At 41.7% G+C, this 13,414-nt stretch overlaps 2 long non-coding RNA genes across 2 annotated transcripts; one reads left to right on the top strand and one right to left on the bottom strand.

The window, feature by feature from the left end:
* The first annotated feature begins 9,330 nt into the window (after positions 1-9,330).
* Positions 9,331-11,129, top strand: LOC143141920 (uncharacterized). Its single transcript, XR_012990829.1, has 3 exons — positions 9,331-9,535; positions 10,153-10,265; positions 10,872-11,129. It is a non-coding gene; the product is annotated as an uncharacterized LOC143141920 (long non-coding RNA).
* An 80-nt stretch (positions 11,130-11,209) lies between these two features.
* LOC143141921 (uncharacterized) lies at positions 11,210-12,705 on the bottom strand. The gene is made up of 2 exons (XR_012990830.1): positions 12,532-12,705; positions 11,210-11,669 (listed from the first exon to the last, which is right to left on the bottom strand). It is a non-coding gene; the product is annotated as an uncharacterized LOC143141921 (long non-coding RNA).
* Between the last annotated feature and the right edge of the window lie 709 nt (positions 12,706-13,414).

A 13,414-nucleotide genomic window follows, 5' to 3' on the forward strand; every position in this document is an offset into this window, starting at 1 on the left:
ATCAAAATATAGTTTGAACTTGATAAACAACAGGCAATGTATGGTTTGAAATGAATAAGAATTGTGTTTGTAGAATTTGTTTGTAAGCTGGGGTCAGTTGGAAATGCTAAAACTGCATATATCTATCTACAGACAGAGCTGTATACTTTGTGTAAATCATGAAAATGTGAATCTGATGTTTCAAAAACATGCAGTCTTCACTTTAATTCTCCTAGAGGTCTCAACCTTTCTGGGTCAAATAATCAATATTTTAATGTTACGTTGACTTTTTATCACAGGCACTATATTAATCATCTGGGTAAGGAGAAGAACACTTAAGGACTCTTCATGATATGTCTGCCGGTCTCATTTTAAATGAACAAAGTTTCACTTTAAAGGTGGATCAATTTCTTAGAGAGAGGGCATTTTTTTATCTGAACTTTCTTAGCCAGAGGAGGGCGTGACATTAATGAGATTTTTGGCTTGAAATTTTTCAAGATTTATGGCAGGAATCAGTGATGATTACCATAAGTATGTCGCCAGCTCAGCCTTTATCTAGTGTATTAAAAAGACTTCTCAGAGGAGTTGTGAAGGGTATGACATTTTGGATTATAGATACAGTTCAGCCATTTGATGTGTAACATTTCAGTGTTAATGTAACACCAGTGGTTTTTCATTTTAGAGTATGGGATTTTGTGGTTGAATGACCACAATTTTTCAGCAGTGTTCCACAGTCATTTGGAGAAAATCTGTTGAATATGCATAAAACATTATCTGCCGTTATTCAAAAATGAAGACAGGTTGTGTCTTCTTGTGTCCCCCACCACAATGGAGAGACAGAAAATTATACCTTTGATGACACCTACATAATCATGCACCTAGACTTGTGTGTGTGTGTGTGTGTGTGTGTGTGTGTGTGTGTGTGTGTGTGTGGGGGGGGCAGCAGCAGCGGCAGTGCATTCAGATGGTTATAGGTACATGAACATCTTCTGTCAAGATTGGATTGGATTACCGTATAAGAGCAGAATAAATATGGCTATGTAATATGAACAATGTATGAACAACATGTACAGATATGTGTACATCTTCTGTCAAGAAATGCTTCAACTGCCCATTTTTGTCTCTGAAACACAGCACTCAGCCCTCCCCTGTAATACTAAAGAGTGTGGAAGAATAAATTACTCTCATCTCAACAGGGGGTATCCCTCAGAAGATGTCGATGGGTGCTGTGGCCATGGGCATCGCCACTGGAGGATGGTGGGAGGATTTCTATGAAGGTATATTGGGTGCAAAAGTGGCGAGCACATTTAACTGCAGATTTTGCATGTGCACACTAAAGTCGTAAATGTGTAACAGTAAAGTTGAAGTTGTACATATTTTTTTATATCTTGTTAACACAAAATAGGGGCTACGGGTTCACAAATCCTTTTTACAGGTACACAAATCCTTTTTACAGGTACACAAATCCTATCCTGTGAGTCACAACTTTCAAGAGTCACGCACTCGACACTTTTGCTCCAATCGTTGCAGCGCAGTAGGTGCGAAACACATTTGCACATCCGTGTTTCATAATCTGAGAACATGCACAACATTCGTGCATTTGTAAACCCAAATGTGAACTAATGCATCCGAAGTTGTGCATCTGTGAAATAATTTCTCATTAATAAAATTCTACAGATCGCTTTGATTTTCTTGCACGACTACAAGTCAATTGATACAAGTGCTCGAATCTGCTTCTACGAGTGACGAGTGACTTTTGCTCCTGGCTAGGTGATATAATAGGTGCAAAAAGATTTGTATGTGTGCACGTCGAGCAATCGATCGAGAAAACAAGGCGGCCGGATCTGGATCCTGGATCACGCTCAGACTACCATTGCCTGCTCATAAAGTAAGTAACCTCAGCATGTTTCCTTATCAATGAAGGACACACGATTTATAGTTTTTCTTTGCACAAAGCGAGGAAAAAAATGTTGCGGTGTGCGGTGTTAAGTCGACCTTATTATTCATAATGTCTGCACAGCAAACAATTGCTAACTTGCCTTGCACTATCCAATAGTCTTCGTGCAAGATACAAGTCAGCTGTTCGAAAATTGCAGAACGATTGTGTCATATTGTGTGTCCTAACGATTTTGGACGGGCAGTGTTATATTTCTGTACTTCTAAACTAGTTATTTATCTAGCGATAGCTAGCTTGATCTGGCACAGGAGGATTTAGCAAGCAGGTAAACTAAGCTAAACATAGCTGTCATGATAATGTAAACCAACAAACAAGATAACTTTCTTCATATTATTATCATGTTACTTACCTTATGAGCAGGCAATGGTAGTCTGAGCGCGATCCAGATCCGGCCGCCTTGTTTTCTCGATCGATTCGCTCGACGTGCACACATACAAATCGTTTTGCTCCTATTATATCACCTAGCCAGGAGCAAAAGTATCGTCACTCGTAGAAGAAGATTCGAGCACTTGTATCAATTGACTTGTAGTCGTGCAAGAAAATCAAAGCGATCTGTAGAATTTTATTAATGAGAAATTATTTCACAGATGCACAACTTCGGATGCATTAGTTCACATTTGGGTTTACAAATGCACGAATGTTGTGCATGTTCTCAGATTATGAAACACGGATGTGCAAATGTGTTTTGCACCTACTGCGCTGCAACGATTGGAGCAAAAGTGTCGAGTGCGTGACTCTTGAAAGTTGTGACTCACAGGATAGGATTTGTGTACCTGTAAAAAGGATTTGTGTACCTGTAAAAAGGATTTGTGAACCCGTAGCCCCTATTTTGTGTTAACAAGATATAAAAAAATATGTACAACTTCAACTTTACTGTTACACATTTACGACTTTAGTGTGCACATGCAAAATCTGCAGTTACATGTGCTCGCCACTTTTGCACCCAATATACTGTAGCGATCTCACCCTCAGACAAGATTGACCTTTGGCCAGGACGGCCATTTATTGGAACAGGAAGACTCATACGGACACAGACAACTACATAGGGCAACACAGGGGTAGTCTCAGCCGCACATGCTACACACAATAAGGGTTTACCACACACATCAACACGAGGATAAACACATGAGGTACAACTAAAGAGACTAATACGCTAACAAATACACAACATGCTAAACGTAACTACAACTATTATAATCGACATTACACATTCTACCATTCACTCGCACTGCATTCTGGGAGACACTCATTCAACGTTAAACATGTACATCCACCGACGCTACATAACCCCCTCCCGAGCCATTGTCGTCCCCGGCAATGACAGCTCAGCTCACCGCTCGCGGCTGCGTCGGTGTCAATCCCAGTGCTTAGTCCAAGTGACCGGAAAGCCTCCGGCTGCACGATAACCCATCCCGACTGGAAGGGCTCTCGGCTGCCTCTGTCACGTCAGTTCTCCCCCGAACAAGCACCAGAACCGGCCAGACGTGGGTCGTGGTGTCGCTTGGGCCCTCGGTTTCCCGCCGTGCAGCTGCGCTACCCCAAACAGCAGCCCACTGCAAGCCGAACCCCCGGATACACTGGAACCCCTGGACGTTCGGTAGCCCCCTCTGGCTACTGTGACAGCTCGTGGCCGTTGCCACCTGTCCACAGTGTGCCGATCTCCAGGCGGTCAGCAGTCCACGTCGAGGTCCCTCCTCGCGCTGCCCTCTTGTAGAACTTTTGTCGGCTGTCTCTCGAGCACAACAATGCTCCACTGTGGCGGGAAATGGAGACCCCGACCCTCTCAGCAGGCTCGGGAAACACAGAAACTCACACAAAACATGAAAAACATTGCGCAGACTTGCGTCAACCGGAACGTGCGCACTTAAAATCTCAAACAGTACACAAAACGATAGCTCCCAAGGCTCTACAGGTCGACGTTACCCTCTTGGTCACTAGCTGGAGCACCGCAAGCTCCCGAACTAGCAGCTATGACTCCATCACACTCTCGACCGGCAGCTGACGCTCTGGAAGTTCTTCCGTAGCTGGCGGTGTAAACCCGGCCGCTGTGGTCGTGTTCCAAGGTCGTCAGAGAGTTCGCGCTCTCTATGGATGAGATCCTCGGATGACGGCAGCATCGACATCGGCGTCGAGCCGGGAACTCCTCAGCCGGGGCCGCTTCCTCCAGCGCTGGCAGCTCTCGTCGGCTGTGCAGGGCTGGTCCCGCTGGTCGCCTGCACAGGTCCCGCGCCGGGCCGACAGGTCCTCCATCCTCCGAAGTGGCGAGCTCGGCGAGCTGGCTAGTCCTTAACAGGACCATTGGAACATCTGCTGAGGTTCGCCGCCATCTTGTTGGTCTGGTCTTCGGCCTTCTTCTCCGTCTTGATCTGGCGTAGATCTTCGCGCCCCGGGAGGGGCCCATCCCACTTCTCTGACACCAATGTAGCGATCTCACCCTCAGACAAGATTGACCTTTGGCCAGGACGGCCATTTATTGGAACAGGAAGACTCATACGGACACAGACAACTACATAGGGCAACACAGGGGTAGTCTCAGCCGCACATGCTACACACAATAAGGGTTTACCACACACATCAACACGAGGATAAACACATGAGGTACAACTAAAGAGACTAACACGCTAACAAATACACAACATGCTAAACGTAACTACAACTATTATAATCGACATTACACATTCTACCATTCACTCGCACTGCATTCTGGGAGACACTCATTCAACGTTAAACATGTACATCCACCGACGCTACAATACCTTCATAGATTTCATCTACGCAGTTCAGACCTGGGTGAGTCATAAATGTCTGTGACACCCAAGGCTTTATTCATGTTTCACACAACGTGCTTTTGATTACTCTCACAAACAAGTAAATGTAGACAGAAAAAATCGACAGCAATATTGTTAACATTTCATGGCAATCATGCCATACCATTGCACACATGAGTGCACAGTCATTTCGAAGCATCTATAAAAATGTTTCAAGACAGTTTTGAAGGTCCAAACAGTGTGATTTGTTTTTTTCTAAGTGGCTTCATAACACAGACAAACCCTTGTAAAGCAATCCTCACAAACACCTGCAAAACCCAATGAACCAGATGAAATCAGATCCTATTAAGCGGGCTGTGCGCCACTCTGTTATAAAACGCAGAGGCAACAGGAGCACTGTTCTCATTTCCTCATCCCCAGGACCTGGATGATCCCCCACCACAATGGAGAGACAGAAAATGATACCTTTGATGACACCTACATAATCATGCACCTAGACTTTTGGCTTCTTTCTTGGAAGTCCGAGGTTATTATCACTGTGCCACCTTTATGCCAGCAAAAAGGTTTCAAACTTCAGTAGGTGTGATTATCTTCTGTTAGACATTTTTTTTGCCTTGTCCCAAATCCAAAGCTTGTAGACTGACACCCACAAGGTTTTTTATAGAGCTCTGGTATATGTTGAACTCTCATGTACTTGTAGTACTTATATTCAACTCTCATGTACTTGTAGTGCTTTCAAAGTGTTCCATACAGATATTTTAAATAAGTAATAAAATGGTTCTGCGCTGGTCTTTTGGCTCACAAAGTTGAGCTCATTCCAAACTAGTAGACCCAAATGAATGTCAGCTCTGAATATAACTCTTCAGGCTCTACGATGAAGACAGGAGAAGAACTTTCTCTTTTTGTTCCTTCTTTATGTGTATGACATGGAGTCAGACAACTGCATGCAGAGCAGTCAGGTGAGGCTCCGTAGCAGAGGCTGCTGGGATGTTTGTGAGATTCTCATCACCCGCTGATCATCCGAGGGTGAAATAAGAATGTTATGCCATGACTGCTTTTCCCACGTGTTCTGGGGGGCAAGTGATGGCCCACGTAGCAGGCGGAGGCCCACAGCGCTCTCCTGTATTGTTTAATCAGCAGAAAGCTCTCAGATTCCTTTGGTGTGTAACATCCAAAGAAGTTGTTAATACCTCGCTTCTGATTCTGTCACAACATCTTTAAAGTCAGACGGCATGAGCTACACACACATGTGTGAAGAATTTTATCACTCAGTGGACCCATTAAAGTTTGTTATCACAGCGCAGATTTGACTCCTTCCCTGAGTAAAATAGCATGAGACAGTTTAACCATTATCTAAATAGCAAATCAGCTGCATTTTAATAGATAATTTCTGTGCAAAAGGGTATGAGTTCTGTGTCAGTCAATTTATCTTGATTTTTTTTCATCATCCATGTCCACACACATTTATCTGCAGTTATGCTGTGGTCTTACATGTTTAAATTTTTGATTTTGATACATGCTTCATAAATAAATATTATAACCTCATTTTGACAGGTAGGTTTTCTGCAGTAATTACTAAAGGGGTAAAAAGGGGCACAATCAAACCAAGATCCAATAGCCATGGAAATCTACCACCAAACATTTCTTTGGTCAATACAATCATGGGGTTTTCTCTAAAATACTGTGGTTCTCCATGGGAACCACTCATTTGTGAGGTTATGAATATTGAAACCCTGTTCCATGCTCAGAAGGTGACGTGTTGTAAGCTAACATCAGACTTAAGCATGAGTCTGTGGATATACAAGCACAATTGTTTTGGCTTAAGCACATTCTGTCCTGCCTTCATCTCGCGACTCAGACTGTTTCTCTGCTGTTTTGTCTGCTCACATAAAACTCTGAATGAGCCCTTTGGAACATATTTTTTTCTGGTCATGTTCAACAAAGGACTGTCAAGGATTTAAAAAAAAAAAAATGACACATCCAACCACAACCCCAGCAAACTCAGCCATACACATGCCACAAAGAAACAAACCCATGCCCACATTCACAGTCCAAACAACTATAGAATCAATCTAGTGAGAAATATAACATACGAGCATCTGCTTCAAATGCTCACCCCATTTAATTACCATCTTTACTTCTTGCTTTCTCTCTGGCAAGCATTTTAGGACCATCTGCTTAGACTGGCAGGTCGACCTCCCCGGCTGATTATGCCTTTGCTTTTAGGGGCCTGAGAGCTCCTTTTGCCTACTCATTCTGAAACATGTCCTCAGACATCAAACGCACGGAGCAATTACCATAATTCTCATCATTCAAATGCCATGCAAATAAGCGTTTAAAGTTGCCAGGGTGTCATCATTTGCACATATTTGAATACAAGTTAAAGGCAATCTATATGTACTGATGCATATTCAGCGTGCTGCCAGAATTTCTCAATAAATGTGTTTTCGGTTGCATTCATGTAGTGGTCCAACCTGCCACCCTTTAGCCTACGTTTATTACACTGATGTTACATGATCTCTCTGTTTATCAGGTAAAGTCAGGAGCAGACAGGAAAGTCCAAGTACAGACATGCACTGACTTTCCAAGGCAATATACAACCGATTAGCACAACAGTACTCTGGCGCTTAATCAAACCCCAAGTGGCTGCTGGTTGTAAGGCTTTAGGGCTCAAATTTGTTTCTTTTGCATCTGGTCAGTTCCGCCAAAGATTCTAGAGCGCTACGCTCTAGAATCTTTGGTTCCGCTCAGCAGGCTATGACAACTTATCACACATGTAAGCAGATTCTGGTGTGCATGTCAGCCGTGTTTCACGGTTCAGTGGCATCGTGGCGTGCCTGATCAAACCTGACTCTTATTAGGCGAGGAGATGCCTCCTGCAAAAGAGGAGCCGCCTGGCGTGATCACACCTCTCCCTTCACAGTCCTCCCACTTTTTTTTCTTTCTTTCACAAATCACTGCCTCTCCTGGTTACTCTGATCCAGACGTGTATTTCGGACTGAAGCTAGTGTCCACATCAGTGCTCACACATAAAAATTCCTCAGATGCCTCAGACGAGGTCTTTTTTTGCGGAGACGTGTTGATGCTGGTGGACTGGTATGAGATGTGTCAGGGCACTGAGTGGCTCACAGCCAATCAGAAGAAAGTTCCTTGACTTCCCAGGGTCTCATTCAAACAAAAACAGCAACAGTAAACAAGTGGGTGAATAGAACAAAAAAAAAGAAAAGGAAAAGAATGCCAGCTTCTTGAAGACAAAACCAAGGACACCGATCTTGAGAGACTGGAGCAGTTCGTGCTGAGCAATGCTAGGATAGTTACAGATAGGCCGTCTAAAACAAAGTCTTTAAAGATGCAGACTGGTGCAGTGAGATTTGAGAAGTATTGAGATTTGAGAGTATGAGAAGTATAACTGAATAAATATAGTGTTTTATTTAACTTGCTGACTAATTTGTTAAGTTAAAGCTTGATGGAATAAATTTCATCAAGCTTGGGCTCTTACTGTATTTTAGCATACATATTAAAAAATGTTATGTCTCCATGCTCACAACAATGATCAAGATAGTGACAGTAAATATTTACAAAAATTATGTTGCCAACCATTATGTAACAGTACAGAACCATGTGTAAAACAGGGTGTGAAATAGCAAGGCCGAGAGAGGAGAGAGTTAGGCAGAGTACATATGCCTGATTATGAAAATCACTTTCCCATAAAAATGTTAAGCTTTACAAATAAATACCAGTGTGATATTCATGTGGTTCCATTTTGGAATGGAAATGTTATTTTTTTTGTTATTATTATTCATTTAACATTTTTGTGTTTTTTTTATTATTCATGTATTACACGGCTCTTCATAATGCTGAAAAATGCTCCATTCACTTGAATGGGCCTTCCCAACGTTCGGTGGTCTGCTATTTCTCGATAACAGACCGTTGCTAAGTATAACAGACCACTGTCAAGGAAAATGGGTTTTGTGCTTTTAAAGGAATTATCCGGAGTAAAATGCACTTTAGATCGATTTCCGGATGATTGGGGGTACATACGTTGAGTTGACATCAAAATTATGTCATTCGGATGTGTTTTGAGAAAGTTCGATTGTACCGTTTTCAGTCACAACTCGTAGCCTGGAAGTGAGCGGGGCATTTCAATTGCGCCGCTACAAAACGCTATTTTTGTACCTCTTCTACAGTTCCAAACAACATAACACTTACGTGGTAGTGAGTAGAGGGTCCCTAAAGCCAAACTGCCAGTACCTTTACAGAAATGTTGCCATCTTTGCCGCCACTTTGAGGGGAAAGTCCGTAGGAGTCTTATTGCTGAGTGTGTTGTAACCAAGCGGCAACATTCTAATTTGAACAATGAAGCCTACCCGGAAATGCGAAAAATTGCAATACATCGAAAATCCGCTAGGGGCAGGTCCCAAAAGGGAGCAAATGTCCATAGACCCCCATGTTAAAATGTCCGTTTTCACAGCATAAATTCATGCTTTTACAGGTTGGTCCCATGGACTTTTATTGTATTTGTTGGTAGTTCCCGAGTGCCTGACAACTGTGAGGGGGGTGAATTTTTTTCTAACTCGTTAGTTTAGATCGCATTTAGATATTAAATGTATGAATAATTAAGGGCGTGGTCAACTTGATTGACGGCTGGTGTCGAGGCAGCAGACGACGTCACTAGCTGAGTGGAGGAAACTCCGAAATTATGTCTTGGCTGTGATCCTACACACCACATCCTTTCTGAAAATGTTTATTCAAATATCAGACATAAAATGGGTTGCTATTAACTGAAGCCTACTAACCGACACTTTAAGAAGACTTCGCTCCAGTTTTTCAGGTAAGTGACATTCCACTACTATTTCACGTAGATGTTAGCATTATAGCATCCATGTTAGTGGGCAGCTATAGGCTACGTTAGCGTCAAATCATTTCAAATAAGTTTATGTCGAAAATGATGACCGAATGGCTGAAGCACACACATAAATTTAGTTAACTTGAATAAAGTTAACGTTAGTGAAAACCGATTGTGCTCCCGTTGTGAGTTAGCTTAACGTTTGCCATACTAGCCAGGTGTTTGAGTCAGACAGCTGTAACGTTAAGCACGTTAACGTTAGTTCACAAACATACTGGGGTAACAAAGCATGTGTTCTCGTCAAAAAACCTTTTGTAAATACTCTCTGTGTGAATGATTAGTCCGTTGTCAATTTATATAGTCTTTGGGTTGTCACATTTAAAATAGAAAAGCGTTCGTTCACATGATAACTTCAGCCGAAGCATTAGCTAGTGGAGGTAAAATTGTGAACCACTGACTATACGTTGAACATGGAGCTGATAACGAGCGATAACGTTAGCTAGTCACCATAACTGTTAGTTATAACTGACGTCTGAAACTCTTATTGATGCCGTTTATTTGTTAAACACAAATTTGAAACAACACTTCTTGTCTATGCAAAGTTTCCCTGTAGGCGATCCAGACAAGCTGGGTGCTGGAGAGGGCTCTGGACTCCTAACTTCACTTCTCGTCTGTGCTGTCGACTCAGAAGCATCACTTCAGTACTGATTCCGTGGTACTTTGACATTTTCCATACATTTAAATGGAGCAACCTACTGGATTCAATAGGCCTAGCTGTCTATTCCAGACATGGTTAGCATACTGAACAAACATGAATGCATTTCAGACATTTAGAGTGGCCTTTTATTGTGAGCAGTCTGGGGCACATATCTGTGCAATAATTATCATGACCTCTTTTGATAAGTCACACATGGAAAGTAGCCTTTAAATCAGCAGGGTTTTGTTAGATACAGATTGGATAATTAAAGAATATGGCATCAGTGACTGGCTATTGTTTGACTGGACCTTGGCCTAACTGTTAATAACTACCTCAATGGGGTATAGATATGAGCTTACACTGTTCCACTGAAAACATTAAAATACAAGAAATGGTTGTTCTACAGAACTTTGAATACACCAAATTTGGTTTTGCTTATTGCCTGCATAAACAGGACATGTGCAAATAGTTGAATACGCCTGTCCTGTCCCCATTCAGCTAAGTGTTCTGTGAGTTTGTTCATTATACATACTGGGAGTATTTTTTTAGCTTCATTTGTGAGCACTTGTTCATAGTTTGCAGTAAGTTCAAGGATGTGACATATACCAATATTTCTGTTTTCAGATCTGGAACATTTTGAAATCCTACCAGATGGGGCACAAGTCATTGAGCAGTGGCAACTTCTGACTTCAAAGACTTTGTTCACCAGCAGACCCCTTGATTACCTTTATTTACAGCATTTGCATCTGTCAGTCTTTAAAGTGATCTAATATGTATTGACTATGTACTAGCTTAGTACATATTAGTTTTTGTTATTTTAGTTTCACAAATTCAGTGGTTACCTGTAATGCTCAAGATATACAAGTAAAAAAATCACCTTTACTTCTGCATCTGGGTCTTCAATTCAACCTACTGACTGAAGCTGACAGATTTGTATAAATGTTTTTGAGAGCACAGGTAAATTGGTTTGATAGATACTTTATTGATCTCCAAGGGGAAATTCAAGGTCTCAGTAGCATACAGACATCACACACAACATGCACTTACAGCAGAAATGGTAAATATAAGTATAAACATATAACAAACCTCCACTGTACAATAGACAGTTGAAGATAAGAAAAACTAACAAAACTAAATACTGGCATGAGTTTTAATGTAATTCACAGTTCAGAAAAGTTCCATAAACATTTCCAAGTTCAGTGCCATCAACAGTAAGTTTGCTTTCTGATATTTAAAGAACAGAAATGGGTTTGGCATAAGTAAAGGGTAGGTGTAACATTCATCAATAGACATAAAGTGAAATGTACTGTATAGTCTCAATGGGTTCAATATCACCACACCCCAGCCAAACCACTTCACCTGGACCTCTAGTCCCAGGTTAAGAGCCCATGGACCTCCTTGCCGCCATCTCCCCATGGTGAACTGCCAAAACAGAAAGGTAAACATTTTATTAGTCATACCTACTTATAAGATAATACAATAATGCAAACCAACACCACTTGTTGTAATCAACAAAAGTACAGTTGTTGTACAATGCTGTAGTACTACCGGTATTGTGCGATTTGAAATGGGTCTTCAGTGACAAAGTACACTAATATTGGCATTGTTATGCCAAACACCGGACACTAACTGGATTTAACGTTTTGATAATAGCCTGACAAGGGGAAATAAGGCAAGCTAACCGAACATGAACGCTGGATAAATGGCCACCGATGAGACATTTCAATGTCATCTTAGACCAAACTACCACTGACAACTTTAGAGCAATATAGCGATTTCAAAACGTGATATTAAGAGTTAATCAAAAATAATTAATGATGTACAAGTTAACTAATACCCTACGATTTTGTTATCAATTCACACTATACGTTGACAGAATACAGCGAGCTGGCTGATGTTATCGTAAATTAATTAACGTTACAATGATGGCTGCCACTGAGGATATGAGATGGATAACGTTAATTACAAAACAATAAAGGCAAAGATACATTTTTGTCAGTATGAGTTGCTGAACCTGTAAACTGCTAAGTTACTCTACGTGAGTTGGTGAACCTGTAACGCTAAATTACTCTACGTTATTTGACCGTAACTTCAGCAAGGGAGGGATAGCTAACGTTAGTTTATTTTACCTAGAAGCTAGAATCTGCAAACTCAACTCTTCATTCTCAACTTTTCAAACGTTCACCCGAATATAACCTTTCAGCATACAACATTAAAAAGTCTGAACATGGCATTAAGAAATATGATAAGATACATGAACTTCACGTTAGCAGATCAAACTTACCAGCAATGTTACAGCAACGTCTGTGCCAGTCCATCTTGTAGGCCTAACGTTAGCTGAGGCTGCTCGGCTGACGACGAGGCGGGTTCACCGGCTTGCTCAGTCTCATACAAAGCCCCGCCCCTTTACCCATATATGGATTGGCCAGAGTGTGGGCGGGGTTAGGATTTCCCAAGATTTCCCAAGATGGCGCCGCCCATACCCCCTGTCACTCCCCGATGTGAGTCGCTACCCGATGTGAGTCACGCATGCTCAGATTGATAGGTTTTACGGCATAACGCCAAGGGATCCGACTGAAATCCATAAAATAATTCACTTTTCTGTTTCAAAAACGTTTTAGCTATCTAAGATTGTTTGATTGCTAACGTTAGCAAACGCCATTCAAGTGACAGCCTTTGTTGTGCTTGATTGCTTACTTACTTGCCAGCAGTTAACAAACTTTGTTATGTAGGTCAATTTTTATTGATATTACAGAAGTCTCTCGCTAGCAGGCTACTTCAGCCTCTAATCTAGAACTGACATTAGAGATCATGCCGTGAAAATGTGATGCCTTACGCTAAATAATACATTACTGCTGTGTAGGCTAATGTCATTATTCTGTGGCTAACAGCACAGGTAGTCCAAAGTAGCAAAGTGACGCATGCGCGACTCACATCCGGTAGCGACTCACATCGGGGAGTGACACCCCCCATAAACGGCTTCATAACCGTTCTTCAGAAATCTATGGGTGACGTCACAGACGCTTTGTCCATATTTTTTACAGTCTATGGTTGTAACACGCTCTGGAAATTCACAATTTCGTCGCCGTTTTAAAAAAAAAAAAAAACATAGTCCAGTATTTCTTTCGAAATTGAAATGAAGTTGTATGGACTGGACTATGTTTTTT

Source organism: Alosa pseudoharengus, unplaced genomic scaffold (genome assembly GCF_046254945.1).
Source record: "Alosa pseudoharengus isolate Yale_2024_CS ecotype anadromous, Long Island Sound unplaced genomic scaffold, YU_APseudo_1.1 YU_APseudo_1.1_scf_24, whole genome shotgun sequence".
In the NCBI taxonomy this organism is placed as follows: domain Eukaryota; kingdom Metazoa; phylum Chordata; class Actinopteri; order Clupeiformes; family Clupeidae; genus Alosa; species Alosa pseudoharengus.